General features: G+C 38.3%; 1 protein-coding gene across 5 annotated transcripts in view; it reads left to right on the forward strand.

Moving 5' to 3' along the window:
* LOC106877533 (B-cell lymphoma/leukemia 10) overlaps positions 1–22356 on the forward strand; it is a 55343-nt gene that overhangs the window by 5903 nt on the left and 27084 nt on the right. Inside the window, exon 1 of one of the 5 annotated variants that reach the window (XM_089342321.1) lies at positions 9227–9245. The exons of the other annotated variants lie outside the window; for them this stretch is intronic. The gene's annotated coding sequence lies outside the window, so the exon portion shown is untranslated. Of the gene's footprint in view, positions 1–9226; positions 9246–22356 lie in introns of those variants that run through there. 5 annotated transcript variants of the gene reach the window in all.

Raw genomic sequence — 22356 nt, forward strand, 5'->3', positions numbered from 1 at the left:
TGTAACTGGTGTAGACATGACCACCGGAATTTGAAGTTTTGACTGTTAGATCTATACGCCTTCAGTCACGTGTTTATTTTTGCTAACCACTATTTATATGTCTTTTATCTGTTCGTTTTGGCCCTGTATTATGTTATTAGAGTTGCTTCCGCCATTAATCGCAAATTTTTGTGTAGAATTCTGTCGAGTGTTTTCCACTTCTGTTATCTAGACAAGATCTGTTTTTGCATTTGCCTCTCGTTGTAAGTGTACGGTGAATAACTATTTGTATGTTTATTGCTGTAAGTAGTTTATTTAAACCAAATTTTAATTGTCTACTATTGTCTTTCTAAATCGTCATGAAATTGTTTTTGGAGCTGAGTGAAATGTTAAGTTTTGCAATGTAATATTGTGTGTGTGTGTGTGTGCGTGTGTGTGTGTCAACTGTTCTGGCACGAAAAAGAAAAAAGAAAAGAAGGAATTATGCGAGCAAAAAGAAGAGAAAGTACTTGATACGTAATATAGTTATATTGCATTCATGAAAGCTGCAAAAAATTCACTTATTCTGATTAACACACACACACAAGTAAGTTATTTGCTGATTCAGCTTCTCAAACACACGTGTTGTAAGGTAACCCGTACAGAAATAATTGAATAATTCTCTCTCCTTATGTGTGTGTGTATGTATGTATGTATGTATGTATATATATATATATATATATATATATATATATGTGTGTGTGTGTGTGTGTGTGTATACATATATATATATGTATATACATGCATAAATATGTATGTAATGTATGTATATATGTATGTGTATGCATGTATAGTAACAACGAATATATTCAAACCTCTTATAGGGATGTTTATCCAAGGTACACTGGTTTCATCTTGAATTTAACCATTTTTTAATACTTTTAAACATAATTTTCGAAACGTAGTACATTCCTACCTCCCTTTTTTACGCAAACATTATTTTTCTCTCATTCTCTCCCCATGGTTCTCTTGTTTTCTTTATTTTCTGATGAAGGACTAATGTCCGAAAAGCTAGGATATTTTTATCTCTACTTCTTAAGCGGTAAACTAACATCTTTTTGTAAAACTTTGTTTTCCCTGTGATCTTTTTAATATTTATTGACCTTACGGTGTTTGTGTGTGTGCGTGTGTATGTGTGTTATATATGTGTATAAATACATATCTATATTCTTTTCTACTCTAGGCACAAGGCCCGAAATTTTTGGGGAGGGGGCCAGTCGATTAGATCGAACCCAGTACGCAACTGGTACTTAATTTATCGACTCCGAAAGGATGAAAGGTAAAGACGACCTCGGCGGAATTTGAACTCAGAACGTAAGGACAGACGAATTACCGCTAAGCATTTCGCCCGACATGTTAAGGTTTCTGCCAGCTCGCTGCCTTAATTACTGAATGTATGTATGTATGTATCTGACTGTCTGTCTGTCTCTTTAAGTATAAGCGCGCGCGCGGTTTTATATTTGTACTTGATCCCAGGACTTATGTTTTCTTTCTTTGCTTTTGTTTTGTATTTTTATTTTTTAAATCTGTACTTATTTTATCGGTGTCCTTTTTTTATTACCGAAACCCTTCAGTCACTGGGACGTAAATAAACCAACACCGGTTTGGAAATGGCGGACGGGGTCATAAACAGACACAAAAGCATACACAAACACGCAGACAGACACACACACATTCACACATTTTGGATGTATGTGTGTGTTTGTGTACGCATATGTATGTGCACGCGTATATATATATATATATATATGTATGACAGGCTTCCACACAGTTTCCATCTGCCAAATTCTCTAGCAAGGTATTAACTGGCTCGGAGCTTTAGTGGAAGACACTTGCCCAAGATGAGGCGCCACGCAATGAGACCGAACTCGAAACCTCGTGCTTGTATAGCAAGCTTCCTTAACCACACAGTAATGCTTGCGTCTAGACGAAAAAGTACTGAGTATATTTTTTATATTATTATTATTTTTTTTTTACCCTATAACTTCACAATTTGCAACGACTGAGTTTCATGTTTACAATCCTCGGACAATTGTGGGAAAATGAACAGAGCCACTACGCTACTTTATATAATGGACGTATCGGGGGGGTGGGGTGGGGTGGGGGGGGGGGGGTGAATAAAAAAAAAAGGAAAAGAAAAAAATTTCAAAAGATTTCAAAAAGTCATTAGGAATCCCATTGGACCAAAAATACGCGACAATAAAATGATGATGGAACGACAAGAATAGCTTGCAGAAGAAAAAAAAAAGCAAACCCAAATCAAATAAAAACCAAAGTAATTAATAATAAACCAAAAATCAAAACGAAACGAAATAGTGAATTAACAATAAGCAAAATAAAACCAAGTGAAATGAACTAGTGAAGAAAAGATAAAGGATAAAGATATCAATAAATAATTAAATATAGGAATGAATAAACAGAGTCTACATAGATCGTAAGCAGAATGAGTGAAGCTGTATATTAAGTGATGCAGCAATGTTGAGAACGTTACATTAAACGCCTACGCTTAAAAGTTACATTCATGACTGGAGAAAAAAAATATTGGGAAATATATTAATGTGAACTATATTGTCACATTGTGTTTGGTTTGGTTAATGAATAAAAAATTACTAAAGGTACTTTCATATATGATTAAATGCTAGACGTTTAGTACTTGCTAAAAAATGGTAAAATATGATTGATTACTAGAATTCAAAGAAAAAAAAAGCAGTTATTATTATTATTATTATTGTTATTAGTACCACCACCACCATTATTATTGCTGGTTTGATTTTAACCATCAATAAGCATATGCACGTACACACACACACACACACTCTCACATATTTGCTTTCGATGCCAACAAAGTTTCCGACCGTGACTAAGTATGCAAATCTCTTGGCTTCCATTCGTCTCCTCCTCGACATGTTAGATTGATGTCTTCTTGTTAGATGGCACCGTTGCAGAGTGTGTTGATTGAGCTGTCTCTAAACTAACCTTCAGACAACTCTGGCGTACACCAAGGTTCCGTTTTGGCAATCGCACTCTTCTCGCCCTTATGCCTCTACTTGCTCAGAGTTTCAGGTACAAGCCTCTAACTCTCCCCACCACCACCCGCTTGATTACCGGTGTTGGTTTGCTTGCATCTCCGTAACTTAGCGATTCGGTAAAAGGCACCGGTAGAATATGTACCACACCCCTTAAAAAAACAAAAAGAAAAAATGGGGTGTGATTTGTTCGTCTAAGTCCATTAAGGCGGTGCCCTAGCATGGCCGCAGTTCAATGACTGAAACAACCCTGCTTACTCAGTTTCATACACACACACACATATATATATATACGAGGGGATACTGAAAATGTATGTATGTATGTATGGTATGTATGTGTGCATGCATGTATATATACACCTATACATATATTGTGTGCGTATGCTCGCGTCTCCTCCGACCAGATTTCACTTAGAAAGCTTTGGTAAACCAGGGATTTGTACGAAAACTCCCGAGGAACCGCGCAATAGGATCGAACTCCTTTCTTCAGATTAGGTGAATGTATTTCCAGGTTTACTGTTACTGCATGCCACTGATTGTTGCATACAGTCACTGTTTCAGACACTTTTATCTTTTCTTACGATCATTGCATACTTTTAGCGTCTTTTGCGCAGACATTACAAGCGTCGGTTGCACTTTACAGATATCAGTTGCATTTTACGTATGCCGGTTGCACATTCCTGGCATATATTGAATAATTCTGGCAAGTATTGACATATAACTGTAATCTGTATAAGCATTAGTCGCCCACAACTGGAGTCCATTACATACATATATCGTATAAGTTACACACCTTTGCTGGCTTTGTGATTCTCTTTTCTGGCAACAGCTGTACACTTTGGGTAATTATTATCTGTTGCTTATTACAATCATCACCTGATCAACTATTGCCTGCACCTTCGGTGTCTGCTGCTGTTGCTGATTGTTTCTGGCACCAGTTTCACAAATGTTTTAAGATCAATGGCGATCTCTTTCTTTTCACAAGGTCGTTATTTTAAAGAAGATGATTGTATCTTTTGTATGAAGTATCTTCCTGATAGGCGAGGCTGATGTGAATGATGTTCAGTTTAAACATCTTTAGGTCAGGTAATGTAGGGACTACATGAATAGGAAGGGGAGTTTCAGTTCTGGGAAGGAATGACTGGCCTACGTGTCGTAGATCTTTGTGGTTTTCTACAACTTTGCAAAATTTTTCTGGAATAAATGAATAATAAATTCGGATTCAGCGTCAAAAATTACATCTATATGAGACATTAAAAATTTTTTTAAAGCTTTCGACATACAGAGGACGAAAACCCACAAAGATCCTGTGTCGTTGTGATCTGACTTCAGTGATCTGCTGTCGTCTGCTTCCCTCTTTTGTCACTTTCTTTTACTTTTTTCTAGGTAACTGACTTCCGGAGCGACCAATATCTTGTGAGTGGATTTAAAAGACGGAAACTGTGGGGAAATCCGTCATAAGTGTGTGTATGTTTCTTCGTGTCTGTATTTATCGTCCCACTCCCCGCCGCTTGAAACAGGTGGTAGATTGTTTTCGTCCTTGTAACTCAATGGGTCGTAAGCATTGGGGGCGATTTGATCGACTAAATCCTTCAAAGTGGTGCTCCAGCATGGCTGCAGTCCAGTGATTGAAACATGTAGGAAAGAAAAGAAAAAGGAGAGTCCCCCTCAGCTACTCATTTACTGATTTTGCTATGTGTCCTGTAACACCAATATGATCGATTTAAATACTGAGTCATCGATAAGATTAACCTCTACATTTGTATGTTCCTCGAGTGTCAATAGGATTTTGGGGATTGTTCCAACATCCAACCAATATTTTTATACAGGTTATCGGTATTCTTGCCATTTTCCTACGCTTCTAGAATCAGCCATGGAGGTAGAGTGCTCAGGCGCCCCCTCCTTCGGAATCTGTCACAATAAACCGTCATTTTTGGCTGGATTCCCAAGCGCCTCCAACTGATACTATGGATATTTTCCAACCATCTCATCTTTGGTCTGCTCCTAGGTCTCCTGCCGGTTCGTTCAGCTTGAAGAATCTGTCTGACAATTTGTTTTTGTGACATTTTAATCATGTGTCCTTAGTAGCAGAACTGTAAGCGCTCAATGAAGAAGTAGCGACTCGTCCTGGAGAGATGCCCTGAACTTCGAGCTACGTACCCTATCAAGTAACAGTTGTTTCTTTCGGAAGACCCTATTTTACCGCTGGTATTCACGATGGTATGCGTACGGTCATTCACTACATTCATGGCCACAGGTGAGGATAGGCACGAAAATCGAACTGAAGACAGCGAGGGTCTCAAATGGTTAATCGAAAGTATACATTACGCGACGAGAGAAAACAAACATGGATGCCGTCTTAAATGATGTCAACCATTACTATGAAAATAATCCTTGAATGACCAATCTTGTGTGAAAATACATGTTTCTACGCGTCCTTTAAGAAGCAAGGAAGCAAATAGAATATATAGAAATTTAAATATCTTATGGTCTGGAAGAGAGGTGGATCACTGCCAGAATTCTAAATATCTTAGAATATTACTAGACTGTAGTCTCTCATTCAGGAAACACTCAATTAATCAAAAGGCCAAAGCAAGCTTATGAAATAATATTCTACTAAAAATAACGCATTCCCAGTGGGGTACGAAATCTGAAACACCCAAAATAACATTTGTTGTAAACTTTTTAGTTGTAGAATATGCGGGTCTACTATGAGTTAGATTTTTTTGCATATAAGATCGCTGGACATCGCGGGATATTCCACCATTATAACTGGATGTCTTGGATTGTGTATGTTCACTGTGGGTTAGTTGCTCACATACAAGAACCCCGGACATCGTTCTCAGCGAGACATGCCGAAATATATCAGGTTGTTTCAGGCGGACTAACATTAACAATCTTTGTTTGTTGGTTGGCATTATTCCATCTGATGTCAAGATGAATGTTGCCAGCAAAGCTGAAATTTAATAAAATAAATAAATAAGAAAAATAAATACGAAACAAAAAAAAAACCCTCACATACTTAATGAAAGACATCTGTTATTTAAATATCAACGAATATGAAAAATAAAATCGGGAAATGTATCGTAATATGCGCCATTTCTGTAGATGTTTCTAAAGAATCTTTTCGCATACCAAACGACAATGAGGGAGTCTCCATACAGTCGCTGTGCCTGATAGAAATAACAGCCAAATTTATCTCAGATCACACTCAACTGCCGTGTTGGTGCGTTTACGTCCCCGTAATCTAGCAGTTCGGCAAAAGAGATCGATAAAATAAGTATTAGACTTTAAAAAATGTCCTGGGTCGATTTGTCCGATTAAAACCGTTCAATGCGGTGCTCCAACATACGGGCTTCCACACAGTTTCCGTCTATCAAATTCATTCGGAAGGCATTGACCGGCTCGGGTCTAACGAGGAAGACACTTGCCTAAGGTACCGCACAGTAGTGGGCCTGAAACCAAAACCACACGGTGACAATGCAGGTTTCTTAACCACACAGCCACGCCTGTTAGCCGATACCATCGATCCCAGTACTTGATTCGTACTTTATTTTTATCGATCCATCGATCCCGAAGGATGAAAGGCAAAAGCTGACCTCGGCCGTATGTGAACTCAGAACGCAAATAGTTGAGAGAGAGAGAGAGAGAGGGAGGGAGAGAGATAGATAGAGAGAGAGAGAGGGAGATGAAAATACCGCAAGATATTTTATTCGATGCTCTTACAATTCAGTCAATTCACCGCCCGTCGTTTTAGTTCATTATAACTGTTGTTGAGTGAGTTCTTATTGTTACAACTGATGTTGTTGTTGTTGCTATTGCACCGTTCGATTTCTTTTGTGGTTGCTAACGCAGCAACTATCTGCAACTCATTCCTTATACAACAACCTAACTGATACCCTCGCCGTTGTTGCTACGTCACGTCACTGCTCGTTTTCATGTCTTTATCATTCAAGCTGCCACCGGCATTTCTTCTTTCTTTCTAGCTATTTCGGTTGCAAATGCAGCGTATGCGGTTGTTAACGCTATAATCTGACTGTTGCTGCAGTTGCTAATGCAGTCACTATTTTTCTTTCTCCCGGTTGTTGTCCCAACCATGACTATCCCGTCCTTCACTGAGTGAATAACTTCGTGCATTTGTAAACGCAAATTTAAAACCTTAGATAATAACTGCTTTGAAACATCGGTTTTAAATTTTGGAACAAGGCCAGCGACTTCGGCGGAAGGGATAAGTCGATTACATCGATCCCCAGAGCTCAACTGGTACTTATTTTATCGACCTCAGAACGTAAAGGCGGACGAAATGCCGTTAAGCATTTCGCCCGGCATTCTAACGATTCTGCCAGCTCACAGCCTTTTGCTTTGAAACATTGGGCACAAGAAGGCGGCGAGCTGGCAGAATCGTTAGAACGCCGGGCGAAATGCTTAACGGCATTTCGTTTGTTATCAAGTGGTGATGGAAGGACAAACATGGTCGCAGACACAACACACACAAACATCTACGTGTGTGTGTGTGTGTGTGTGTGATGCAGTCAACAATATATCTGTAAATAACTGGCCACGTAAAACAGCCTTCAGGACATTCTGGGTGTCGTTAAAGAGTCTTGTTTCACCGCCAAGAAAGGGGTGACTGTAAAACATGTGCATTCTGGGTGCGGCCGTGTTTATGACACCATAAACACTTCGAAATTATATTCCCGATCATATAAACCAGTTCGAATATTACTTTAGCAAGTTTAAAGTGATTTTGTTTTGTACCGTAAACCATTTACCATTTCTGTGGTGCTCCCTCCCACCTACTTCCCTCCATGCCCTAAGCACCTGCTCGTTTTCCTTAATGGTTAATCCAGCGCTGGATGTATGGGTGGAAAGAGGTATGAGAGAAGTGTGTTCAGTCTTGAGTGTAAAATGTGAGTGGTATAGACATATGTTGTTTAGAGACGGGGATTGGCTCTGTGCAAGGCTTTTCCACAATTAAAAAAAGCTTTAGGTATAAGATACCCCTTGATTTTTAACATCTTTATTATGCGGTGCATATCATAGTTGGTCGTAGCCGAAAAAGGCAAAACGCTCAATGAAAGATTCCACGATGGAATGAAGGCATGTCTCAGCGTGAGTGGGAAGTTCTCTGAACACCTGCTGCTAGAGGCGCCCATCGTTGCCACATCTGTGCAAAGGAGCGTCGGTCCTTAGCAGGATTGAAATGCCACGTCTCTACTGTGCCTGTTTAACACAACAGTCAAGCGATGGCATTGCTCGAAATCCAATTGCAAACATCATATGTGTGTATATGTGCGTGTTTATCTGTCTGTCTGCCTTTCTGTCTGTATGTATAAATAATATACACACATTTGAATGCTTAAATGCCATAAAAATACTCAGTACAAAACATTATATATGCATGTATGTGTGTGTGTACATACATACATAGATGTATACTTATATATAAGCACAAATACGAATATATGCGAGTGCATGTGCGTAAAAAAAAAAGTGTGTATCTTTATAATTTATGTTTTAGTCATTGTGCTGCGGCCATGCTGGAGCGCCGCCTTGGAGGGTTTCGTCGAACAAATCGACCCCGGGACTTAATTTCTTTAAAGCCTGATGCTTACTCTATTACGATACGTAAACAAACTAACACCGCTTGTCAAGACATGGTGAAGGACAAACATTTACACAGACACAAACACACGCAGGCTTCTTTCAGTTTCCATCTACCAAATCCAATCACGAAGCTTTGGTCGTATGTATGTATGTTTGCATGTATGTATGTGCGCCTATAATATATACATGTATATGTATGCATCCATCCATCCATCAGTCCATCAAATTATCCATTCATCCAACCGTCAGTCTGTCCATCCAACAATCCGTCCGTCTGTCTGTTTGTCTACCTAGATAAGTGGTGATGTGTCGTGTCTAGTTTGGATCGGTGTCCTCGAATGTTTGAGAAGCCGAGTAAGAATCACCGTATAGATTTAAACGTAGTTTTTTTTTTAAGCCGTTTACATTTTTCCTTTTTGGCATCAAGATGTCGGTGCGTCGTGGAATCATAGCTGAGTCCATAGCGGGAGCCTGATTCGAATGCTGTCAACAGAACGAACTCTGCTGAAGGCACTCATGGACCAGATGAAAATGTTAAACCAGGCGGCTTGATGTTACAATTTCCCTTCATAATCACCAACAGAAAAACGAGGGGTTAGTGTCCTTCGTATTCAAACATTTAGTACTAAATGTCATTCTATTTTAGTAGTGGTGGAAGCAATAGTAGTAGTGGCAATGGTGGTTGTAGTAGTCGTTGTTTTGTATTTATTTTTACGGCCTAGAAGAGAAAAGGCAACGCCCATAACCTTTGCAAGGCACCCAAGACTTGTAGGATGGAGTAAAGAGAAGAAGCCGTTATTCACGAGTTTCTTGTAATAGGAAACAGCAATGCACCAGGGTATCAAGTTATCTTCGGATGGGTGATATAATCCAAATGCTTGCGACAGAGTGGAGAGTAGTCGCCTCTAGAAATACCCAGAGGCCAAAATGGAGGCAGTGGTGGACTTACTTCTCTTTTATTAACCTCTGCCGCAATAGAAAGACGTGTGGGAACTGGATGAACTGTTTACAGTTTCCTATGTCAAGAAAGTTAGGCCACATAGGACCCTCTGTTGGCTTGACCATCTTATAGTGCTATATTTGCTCAGGGGACGTAAACAAACCTACAGCGGTTGTCAAACACAAATACAAAGACACACACACACATGGATATATACATATGTTTACATACACGACGGGCTTCTTTCAGTTTCCATTCACTGAACTTACTCACGAGGCTTTGGTCGACCCAGAGCTGTAGCAGAAGACACTTGCCCAAGGTGCCATGCAGTGGGACTGAACCCGGAACCATGTGGTTGAAAATCAAACTTCTTAACACAGAACCACATTGCAAAGTACTTTTTTCCCAGTATCTACAAATGTTGTATGTTCTTACTCATTGCTTATAAATAAATGCAAGGCTTCAGGAGAGTTTATATATGTAATGTATACAATGACGATGGCGTTGACAGATACCAAAGGAAGTTCTTTAAGTGGCATCGGGTGCGTGAAAACATAGGGTGGTGGTGGTGGGGATGTGCTTATGTTATTCATGTACTTACAGAAAGTTTTCGTAATTCGCAGTCTTTGAGTAACTTCTGGAGAACAGTTAGCTGATATATATATATATACATACATATATATATGTAAATGTTTGATAGTTGTGATAGAGACATTAGTCTCTCTCTATCACCTCCTCAATGGCGGCTATAATTTGGCGCCACTACATATATATATATATAAATGTATACACACACACATATATAAAAGAGGAGAGATTCAAAGTATCAAACAAATCTCCACCTGGTGCGGAACTATCGAGAAAAACTGTGGTTAAAGCCCATAATCTCACCGTTGTTCTTTTATATTTTGCTTATATGACATACTTGTTTCTAAATTCGGTTTCATCTATTTGTCCTCACCCACTTAGGATGTTCTATATATATATATATGGCTTTCGCCGAGCAAACGCACGCACCACTTTGTCCCTTTCAAGTTCGTGCTTCACAGCGTTCATACACACATAATTTTTCTCGTCTGGCCGTAAAGCCTTTTCTGTTTGTTTTCCTGTCTTGTTTTTTGTCCGCCACTACATTCCTCCATGGCTAGATTTAATTTGCGTATACAAATTTAATCTGCGGTCCATGGGATGAGCTGTTTTAACGATGCGTCCTGCCCGAAGCTCGTCGAAACGCCGGTGTTAAAACGTGGGTAGCTGATGAAGTAGAATGTTCTCTATGTGGCTCGTGTGTTTTCTCATCTACGTTTGTTTGCAATGTCCTGTACCCAGATATGCACCTATACATACAGGTGGATGTCGGTATGCACATACCTGTACGTATATATGCATATACTCATTTACTATTTGTTTATATATATATATAGTACGTATACTGTATATGACTGCACCTGTACATATGTATCTTTGTGATTGTACTTGTCCCCCATCACCGGTGTTGGCTTGTTGACATCCTTGTAACTTGGCAGTTCGGCATGAAAAGATCGTCAGAATAAGTGGCAGGTTTAAAAATATAAGATCGCGGATCGATTCTTCCGACTAAAACCTTTCGATGCAGTACCCCAGCATGGCCACAATCCAATGATCGAAACGACATAAAAGACGTGTGTGTGTGTGTGTAGGTATTTCTCTATCTTTCTCTTCCTCCAACTCATTTGTTCAACAAAGCTGCATCAATCAAGTATATTTATTGTTCAACATTTTGGAACGTTGGGGGTAATGAAGAGAATTTATATGTATATACATGGATGTAACCATACATACATGTGTGTGTATATATATATATATATATACATATATTTGTTTTGGTATGCACTAGTCTACCACTTCTACTTACCGAAATTCAGATGTGAGTCACCAAACACTCTTGCGTATGCAATTAACTCATTCCATTAATTCAGAAACGGCATTCCTGACGCCTTAATACACACGCACACACACAACCTCTCTCTCTCTATGTATCTATCTGTCTCTATTCAGCAAAATATTTTCTCTCCTCCACCCGTGTCCCATTTTCCATCTCTCTCTCTCTTGTATGTAGATATTGATAGATGTGTGTGTCCGTGCGCACGTGCGTGTATGTATATGCTCTACTCTCTCTATGTTGTTATAGTTACATCTGTATGTATTTATGTATGTATATATATATGCATATATATATATATATATATATATATATATATATATATATATATATATATGTATGTATATATGATATATGTATACACACATATATATATACATACACATATACACACACATATATATACGTATATACATATATGAATATATGTGTGTGTGTGAATGTGTGTGTGTGTGTGTATAAATATATATAGGAAGTCCTATTTGCGTGTGTTTAGCCCGACAGCGATATTAGCGCCCCACCCCCCGCGTGAGGGCCTTTTTTCGCTCGCTAAGGTCATTGAGGGTCGTACGATCAGCGTAACTCTCTTTCACCAACTTGCTGAGCCTAAATAGAAGAATGGTACTTGTTCATACATGAAACAAGAATGCGCAACTCATTCCTTCTTCCTTCAGCTTTCTGCTGTTTATTATTTGGATCAGCAGAATCGTCAGTATGCCGGACAAAATGCTCAGTGACATTTCATCCGACTTAATGCTCTGAGTTCAAATTCCGCCGAGGTCGACTTTGTGTTTCATCCTTTCGGGGTTGGTAAAATAAGTACCAGTCAAGGACTGGAGGTTCAATGAAATGCGACTAACCCCCTCACTCAAAATTTCAAGCCTTGTGCCTATGATAGAAAGTATTAACATTTTTATTATTTTATCTTCTGGTTTTGTAAAACTTCTATTGCCCACTTGGAGCTTCCATTAAGTCTGTCTCATATCAGTTTCTTCCCTGGTATTGCTTCGACCACAATGTAATAATTCTCATAGTTTTCCTCTAATAAAACGATAAACCTAAAACTAATGAGTGACTAGAGACACTAGCAAAACGTAAAGCGTTTACCACTATCAAGGACTATTTAGATAACTTCGTTTCTAGCCTTGAATGCTGGTTGGTAAATCCAATTAAATGCGAGATCGAATAGGTGAGCTAGAAAATTTGAAGACAGATTGATAATATTAGGAAGAGCTACTTAACTCAACCGGTGGAATAATTGCAATATAGTCAGCCCCTTGATAATTAGCACAACGTCAAATAGACTACATTTGACATATAAGAATTTTACCCACCGATCTCTGAACCTTATTACGAAAAGTGCTACGTGTTGCTAAGATTTGTAGCACCATAGATAACAAGGGTTTAGAAGGTATAATGCCAGAGAGAAAAAAACCCACTACCACCACCACCCTCATCGTCTTTCTACAAAATTTAAGATAAAAGCAAGGGATTTAACAAAAAACAAAATATTGCTAATAAACAAAACAGCATCTACCCACATTCCTTGCAAGCAAAGAAAACATGCGCAGCGTGAAGAGGCAGACGACTGAGTTTGAGAAATGATGTAACACGAGGCTCCGGCAGGGGATGGTGGCGAACCCTACTGTACTCTTTCGCCACAACTTTCTCTTACTCTTACTTCCTGTTTCTGTTGTGCCTGTAATTCAAAGGGTCAGCCTTGTCACACTGTGTCACGCTGAATATCCCCGAGAACTACGTTAAGGGTACACGTGTCTGTGGAGTGCTCAGCCACTTGCACGTTAATTTCACGAGCAGGCTGTTCCGTTGATCGGATCAACTGGAACTCTCGACGTCGTAAGCGACGGAGGGCCAACCACAACATGTGCATGCATGCTTGTATCTATGTATCTACCTTCCTACCTACCCACCCACTATATATATATAATCTGAATTATTTTTGAATTTCAAATCAGTCCGCGTTCAACCAGTGTATATATAGTGAAGATTTGCAGTGGCTGCACGTATTTGACATCTATTTTCAGCATATAGGCATGGTAGTTTCCGTGCCCTTAAGTATAATTCTCTCCTATGCAATTATATATCTCTCTATATGTATTTTACCTGAAAAGTTATTTTTTATATTCTGGCCATTGATAAAATTCATTAACTTTAATGATTTTATCCTTTAATTATGTTCATATATATATCGTCATCATCATCATCGTTTAACGTCCGCCTTCTATGCTGGCATGGGTTGGACGATTTGACTGAGGACTGGCGAACCAGATGGCTGCACGAGGCTCCAATCTGATCTGGCAGAGTTTCTACAGCTGGATGCCCTTCCTAACGCCAACCACTCCGTGAGTGTAGTGGGTGCTTTTACTAATAACCTCCCTTTAGACTACTGCCGCGACACCTAGTGGTAGACTCTTTGTTTTCAGACAAATTACACTTTAAGTGAATCCATTTGTAAAAGAGTGATTACAATACCCTGCTTTTGCTTAGGCGCGCAGAATAATAAATGAATTTAGTCGGTACTCAATGCGCATGTGTAGAGATAGTTTGTGTGCGTGTGTATGTATGTATGCATAGTGTGTATATATGTATGCATGTGTGTATGTATAGTGTATGTTTCGTTAGAATAAATGCTGGAAGCAATTCCTAATCATCAGAGATTCCGGAACTGCCGATGCTGCTGCTGTTGTTGTTCTTATTGGAAATGCGCCTGTGATATACACAGACCATCATCTATCGCTATAGAGATAGCTGCAGATTCATGTTAAAGTAGATAATATATCAATTGAGTGTTTCGTAATGAAAGTGACTCTGTGTGTGTGTGTGTGTGCACGAATTGTTGATTTTGTTTAGCCTCAGACGAGAAGGCTTCCCATCCTTGACTGTCCTTGCTATCAAGGACTATATATATATATATATATATTCACTTTTTTTCTCTAGTTTTATTTTAAGAACAGCAGGGTAAGATTGGGCGAGATTTTGCTGCTAATTTGAGCAGGTCGAATAACCATGTTGAAGCTAATTCGTTGCTGTTGTTGTTGTTGGTGGTGGTTCACTTGTACCTGATGATGCTGAAAATATGTCACTAGATTCCCATGGCCAATAATTTATTATTATCATTATTATTATTATTAATTATTATTACTTGGTCGATGAAACAAGTACCAGTTGCGCACATTATTATTATTATTATTATTATCATTGCTGCCATCTCTCTCGTCATTAACTACCCTTCCCACCACCGCCGCCATTATCACTGGGGGTTTGTCATCTCTAATGTTCTCTTAGATCCTGCTTCTAGATGTGTGTGTGTGTGTATCTGGACATAGCACGTGTATGCTGATAGTTGTCTTTTACTATGTGTGTATGTATGTGAATGGGTGTGTGCGTGTATTTGTGTGTGAATGAATGTGTGTATGTGTGTGTGCACGTACGTTTATATCAAACCATCGATGAGGTCACATAGACGAATACAGGTATATCAAATACGATACCGCCTGTATTGAAATCATTTTTGCACCTAGAGGAAATATTACTAAAGAACAATTAAGACCAACACCATAGAAGAAAGGGAGATAATCTCAAGAATCAATCGGGATCTGATGGCTTCTCCTTACTGCTGACATAAGCCTATCGTTATCCTACTCTCAACAATTGAATCCCTCTCACGGTCGAAGTTGTCGACATACTAAGGAAAACTGCATTGTCTATAAGATAGAAGAAAGAAGCTTTTCCAACACTGACCCTCAAAGCAGACGCTTCAAAATTTTAAGTGGGTGGCACTTTTGGGTCTGCTGTAGACAATATGTTTTTTGCGGGGTCTAAGGGCGGCACACATTCTAGCTATGTTAATGTGCGTATGTATATACATACACATACAAACATACGTGCATACACACACAGACACGTGTGTATGTGTTTCTATGATGGGATCTACTTTAAAACGGGGGCACCAGTATTTTCTTAACGAAACACTTTGAAACTTGGAACACTGGTAGAATGTGTCATATAAAACATCTTTTACTCTTAGTCTTCTTAACAAAAAAAAAAAAGGAATTCACAAATTATTCCATGTTAAAGTTGTCGTATTTCTGTAATTTCAACCAATCACTGACGTCTATTCAGCTGAATAGAGTTACTGCTGGGCGGTCATAAAAATGTTATTCCCTGTGACATATTTCATCCGGTTTAATCGTAATTTATACGCATATATTGTTTATATAATAAATTACGCTGTGCGTAAATATGTGTGTAACAATTTTAGAGTTCGGATTCTAGAGTTAGGGTTACGGTTACGGTTAACAGTCTAGTTAGGGTTAGGGTTAGGGGATTAATACGATATACACCGTTACAGCGCTGTTTTCAACTGAATAGACGTCAGTGATTAGTAGAAATTATCGAAATAAAACAATTTTTTACATGAAATAAATTCGAATACAAAAATTTTTTTCTGTTCTATAACACAAAATAGATAAGTATACAAAGTTTGAAAGTCTTTCGGTACCAAAAACACTACATAAAACATAAATGAAAACTGGTGCCCCCATCCAAAAGCGGAATAGGGTTGACATTTGTTTAAGAAATTTTTTATATTATGACACCTCATAAATGACGTGATTTATGATGTCATAATATAAATTAAAAAATTCAACACTGAAACTCCCCCCCACTCCAGTTTTATTCTGTTCTTGGATATGCATTCTGTAATCTATTCGAATGTTTATTAATCTCAAATGAAAATCCAATAAGAAATCATGTTTAATACCTGATTGGAATTGGGATACACAGGGATTTTACACGGAGTTCTAAACAAAGGTTAACGGTTAGGCTCATTCGAGAAGTCGCTGTGTGTGTACATATACATATATATACACTCACATATATATTTTTTATATTTTATCTTTTCCTGAGGCCATGCTGGAGCACCGCCTTTCGCTGTGTTTGGGCTTCTTTTCTGTATTGCTTTTGGTGAAGTAGCGAGTTGGACGGAGCGGCCCTTCTTGGTGACCCCTTCTGCGATTTGGTTTGGTCGGGTCTCTCAGATGCATATTTATCAAGACGCCCTTTGAAGACCTCCATATCTACATCTCGCAAATCTCTGAGGTTGTTTGATAGAATGTTGAACAGTTGTGGACCCTTGAAACCCAAACTGTTATAGTATTGGTTTCTTATTTTGATGAAGACGAGATGGTACTATGCTGTGTTGTCCAGTTCGGTGGTTGGTACAGCTTTCAATCCCAAAGTCAGGGGCCAGACCTTCCATATGTATATCACGGCATATCTTTCACGCCTTCTCTCTAGAGAGTGGAGCTTCAGTTCTTTTAGCCTTTCCCAGAGGCTCATTTGTTTCACTAAGTCAAACTACTCTGTGCAGTGGCCCTGGATTGCCTCAAGTTCTGATACCAGCTTGGCGCTCTGCGGTGACCATAGTTGGGAGCAGTAATTCAGAAGACTGAAAAGGAAGGTTTTCCGTAGGAGTAGCATGGTATCTTTTTTCCTGGTTCTGGATGATCTCAGAATCAATCCATCTACTTGCGTGCACCGTGTTGCCATCCTGGCAATATGCACATAGAATGTTGCGTCATTACTCAGGTCATGCACCAATTCTGACACTGGGATTGCACTACCCCCTGGTTCTGTGTATGTTAGAGATTTTCTTCCTTTGCAGAATTCAAACCGATCACTAACAAACAGGCAAGGCCTTTTTGTTTTAAGTCAAGACAGCTTGTTTGTGTGTGTGTGTGTGGTTATCTGATTTGGTTGTTGTATGCATGTGTGTGGTGGTGGGGATGTCTGTGTGGTCTGCTCGCTTAGTCAGTAATATGAATTTTTCATTTGAAAGTTAGAACAATGCGAGGAAGGGCATTGTAACCAGCAGTGTACAACAATATCCGATAGTCTGGATGATACATACATACATACACATATATATCGTATTTGCCGGCGTATTAGACGCAAGACGCATTTTCGCGTAAGATGTTTCTTGTTTGGCAAATATATGTTGCGGAAAAAAAAAATTTCCAATGTTTCATCATACAGGTATTAAGAGAGTTCAAAGTGATTTTGTAATAGCAAACATATGATTCTGTGCAAGTAAACAAAATGTTGCGACATTATATTGGAATAAAGTATGAAACCATAAATTTATCATAAACCTTATGGGATTATTGCGTTTCGGCTTTATTTTATTACAGATCAATTGTATAGTTGTTTAAAGAGTCGCCATACAGGATTTAAAACTCGTATTTCAGGCTATGTTGTTCTATGTACCTGCAATCAGACACCAAAGTGGTACACGTCCGCTATGATTTTGTTGTCATCCATTGCAAATAGCGGAAAGGTGGATGAAAATTTAACATTCCTTTAATCCTTCTAGGAAAATTTTTCATTTAGATCAGTGGTTCTCAGCCATTTTTTTTTTTTATCTAAAGACCCCTTTGATTACTATTTTATTCTGGTGGACCCACGTAGCAATTCGATGTTTAAAAACTAATTTTATAGAAACTTCTTTTAAAATTTCCTATTTTGTTTTTCACACGTTAACTTATGTAATTTGAACTTATGTAAAATGTTAGAGAAAGGAACCTAACTATTTCTTGTAATACATACCATTGCATACATCTAAAGCAACATTTTTTCAGGGGCTCTTAAAATACCATCGGCCCCCTCAATTTACTAATATTTTATGTGGACCCTCCAAAATCTTATAAAAATCCTATATGGACACCAGTTGAATACCACCGGTTTAGGTGGTAAGCAAATGTCTCTTAAAGGCAATACAGGTATCAAATAATGCAAGATATTTCAGGTGTGGGTAATGCAGACGTAATGTTATTATGTGACTTCCACTCAGAGCTGCCGACGTGCTGTAAGCAATTTTGTTTTTTTTTTGTAAGTTTGTGCTAAAATTCTGTAATGATTTGGCTTGCGTACAATATTTTATTATTAGTAACAATTATTAGACCCAGCAGGATGATGCTCATCCGGTTCCCTAGTCTACGACACTCGGTCTCCCATTTGTAATATGGCTCCATTAGACAGACGCATGATAGCTTTTGATGTGTATAAAAATATTTTAAAAAACCGTCTTATATGCCGGCAAATACTATATACGTTTGTGTGTGCGTGTGTGTGTATGCGCATCGGTGTGCATGTATGTGTGTGTGTGTGTATATATATATATATATATATATATATATATATATATATATATACACACACACACACACATACATGTGTGAAGATGTGTAGCTTAGTGGTTACGGTATTCAGCTAACGATCGTAAGGTTGTAAGTTCAATTCCCGGCTAGGTGTTGTGTCCTTGAGCAAGATACTTTATTTCATCTCGCTCCAGTCCACTTACCTAGCAGAAATGAATTGTACCTGTAATTCAAAGGGGACAGCCTTGTCACATTCTGTGTCATGCTGAATCTCCCTTATTGATTGAGACACATATGTGTCAAGCAGACAGTCTTGGACGGAGCTGAAGGAGAAAGAAAACAACAAAACAAAACCGCCTGAGCTGAGTGAGAACTGGGTTGTCACTGCAGTATACGATGCGACATATCTGGTATCGGATGACTACAGAGGAGAGGAGGAAACAACAGCAGTAAAAAAAACGAGAAAGCCAGAGTTCAATCAATATAGCTTGTATCGTGTGTGTGTGTGTGTGTGTGAGTGAGTGAGTATATGTGTGCATATATAGATGCATACGTATACTCACACACATATATTTATACATAAAGGCGGCGAGCTGGCAGAAACGTTAACACGCCGGGCGAAATGCTTAACGGTATTTCGTCTGCCGATACGCTCTGAGTTCAAACTCTGCCGAGGTCGACTTTGTCTTTCATCCTTTCGGGGTCGATTAAATAAGTACCAGTTACACACTGGGATCGCTGTTATCGGATTAATCCCTTTGTCTGTTTTTGTTTGTCCCCTCTATGTTTAGCCCCCTGTGGGCAATAAAGAAATATATATATATATATATATATATATATATATTTATACATTCATGTGTGAGTATATATATATATATATATATATATATATATATATATATATATATATGTACATTCACACACACACACCAAGAGGTAGAACCATTCAAGTTGGTATCCGAAGGTGCCAGTAATCCCTTTGGGAATGAGCTCTCCCTGGATTTCATCAAGGTATCGCTCTAAGTGAAGGCTTAATTGTACATAAAACTCGCTGCTCCACCGAGACTGATAACTTACACTTTAACTGTCTCTAGGAATCTTGGTATTGCTCATGAGAGTCGTCATAGTGTGGTGCAAGCCTTGCCGAAAAGTTCTTTCACACTCATCATTACGCATGCGTGCACCATACCCACATCACACACCCACTTGCTATACTAATATGGTGCTAGCAACTTGTAACTTCCGCTCCTGACAAGAGAACTTTGTCGAAATTTCATTCCATCGAATTCGCCGGATGTTGAATGGCTATATTAATTCTTCTTCGTTTTTTTATTTCCTTTCTTTTCTCTCTCTCGCTTTCTCTCTTGCTAAACGAATCCATATGTAATTGAAATTGCTGGAACATCCAATGGAAACGTTGTGTATGTAAGGTAATGAATCATGTAAACAACAGAGCAGATTAAACAATTTACTTCTCTCACAAAATAAACTGTCTCTATTACCCATATTTCAGTGATAAAAACGCCCTATTCCAAGAATTGGCAAATAAACGAAATTCAAATTTTCTCATGACTTTGCCCTGTCATTTAAGGTTGTCGCATTGCTATTTTAACCTTCTTCGGCAAACGTTTCTGAGAATAAAATCCTAAATGCTTAATCAGACATTTAGCTTGATAAGGCGTCAGAGAAAGAAAAAAATGAGGAAATATAGTATTACGGCTGTCATTCAGTAACTAAATGTCTGAAGTGGCAGAGATTTCGAATTACTGTAAATAAATCTACATTTTCTACCTGTATTTTACATGCATATTAGATTACATTATATTACACTAGGTTTAATATTGATTTCGAATTTTGGCAAACGGCCAGAAAGTTCGGTGGGAGTGGGGTAAATAGATTACATCGACCCCAGAGCTCGACTGGTGGTTATTTTATCAACTCCTGGAGGATGAAGGGCAAGGTCGACCTTGGGGGGAATTTCAACTCAACATAAAGACAGACAAAATGTCGCTAAGCATTTTGCCCGGCGTGCAAGCGTTTCTGACAGTTCACCACCTTCGCTAGTTTTAATATTGAGCATTGTGTTTCTACAGCATAATGATATATCGAATGGTTTACTCATATATACATACATATGTAAATACATACATGTACATATGCATATACACACATATACATGTACACTAGTCATGGGTAAACTGACTTTCTGAATGACACGTCAATGAAAAAGTTACCTTGAATAGTTTTTAAATAATGCAGTCCATTTGATGTCTTCCATGCTTAATATATACATTGAATAATAAATTAAGATTATACATGCATGCATAGATATGTACGTATATACATGAAAACACACACACGTATATATATATATATATATATATATATATATATATATATATATATATATATATATATATAATATGGTAGTAGGAAGCCTATCTGATGGAGATTGGATAATTACGAAGATGTCTTTGATATTCGTATTTCGTGTGGCAAGGTAATATCATTAGTTTATCCAGATTACGATTGACGGAATCTAATTGGTGTAATTGATAGATAGTGCTATCTCTCGGCAAGTAATAGATCCAACTTTCATTTCTCGTTACCAATTTTATTGAATTAATCTTTTGCTGATTTAAGGCTATGATAGACGAACTCCGATGTAAGATGCCGGGGCACGGAATTGAACTCAGGAAGTGCATAACTGCAATGTGATTTTTTTTTAAATACATAAATAAAATAAATGAAACCAGATTTATGTTGTGCCACGAGGAGACGAAATATATCTAATGTTAAAAAAATCTGAAACATTAGATAATAGTTTCAAATTTTGGAATAAGGCCAGCAGTTTTCGCTGGTACTCATAATTCATGTTGTTCTCGGCAGGGTTTAAGCTCAGCACGTAAAAGAGAAGAGATATTTCTAAGCATTTATTCGATACGATAACGATTCTGCCGGCCCATTACCTTTGCAACATTAAATATTTTCTGCTATAGGCATGTGTATGATTGTTGTGGCATCCACCTCTTCTTCCCATCCCTATGACCCTTCTCACAGCACAACAGAGCCAATTCCAGATGCAAGGAGATAGAGTGAGAGAAAGAAAGACACAGACAGACAAACAGACAGAGAATTGCTAAATGACGAATCAACTCAGGATTTGGTTGATATTTACTTTCTTGGCTGAAATACAAAGGAAAAGTAAAGTTGACCGCTGTATTTGATCTCAGATCTTGAGATCAAGTTGACCTCTGATTTGATCTTGGGACATAGTGAGTCATTACAAACACCACAAGGAACTTTATTTCATACTCAGACGACTCAGTCAGTTTGCCACCTTAAATACATCGTTACTATAGTTATATCATTACTTCACATGCATAACTGTCGTAATGATGTATCAGTAATAATTGTATACATGTTGTAATGGTATAACCATAGTAATGACATTGTTCTGGTTCTTTATTGCCCACAGGGGGCTAAACATAGAGGGGACAAACTCAGCTATACAATATGTATAGAAGATAGATTACATTACTAATGATACGCTCGCTGTCGGAATGATAATTATGATATTGGTGAGGTAACTGTTGCAGTAATGATGATTGGTGTGATATAATTGAGCTGCTGTTGTAATGATAATTACAGCGCTAACGATATTGT

Source organism: Octopus bimaculoides, chromosome 25 (genome assembly GCF_046866305.1).
Source record: "Octopus bimaculoides isolate indiv1 chromosome 25, ASM4686630v1, whole genome shotgun sequence".
In the NCBI taxonomy this organism is placed as follows: domain Eukaryota; kingdom Metazoa; phylum Mollusca; class Cephalopoda; order Octopoda; family Octopodidae; genus Octopus; species Octopus bimaculoides.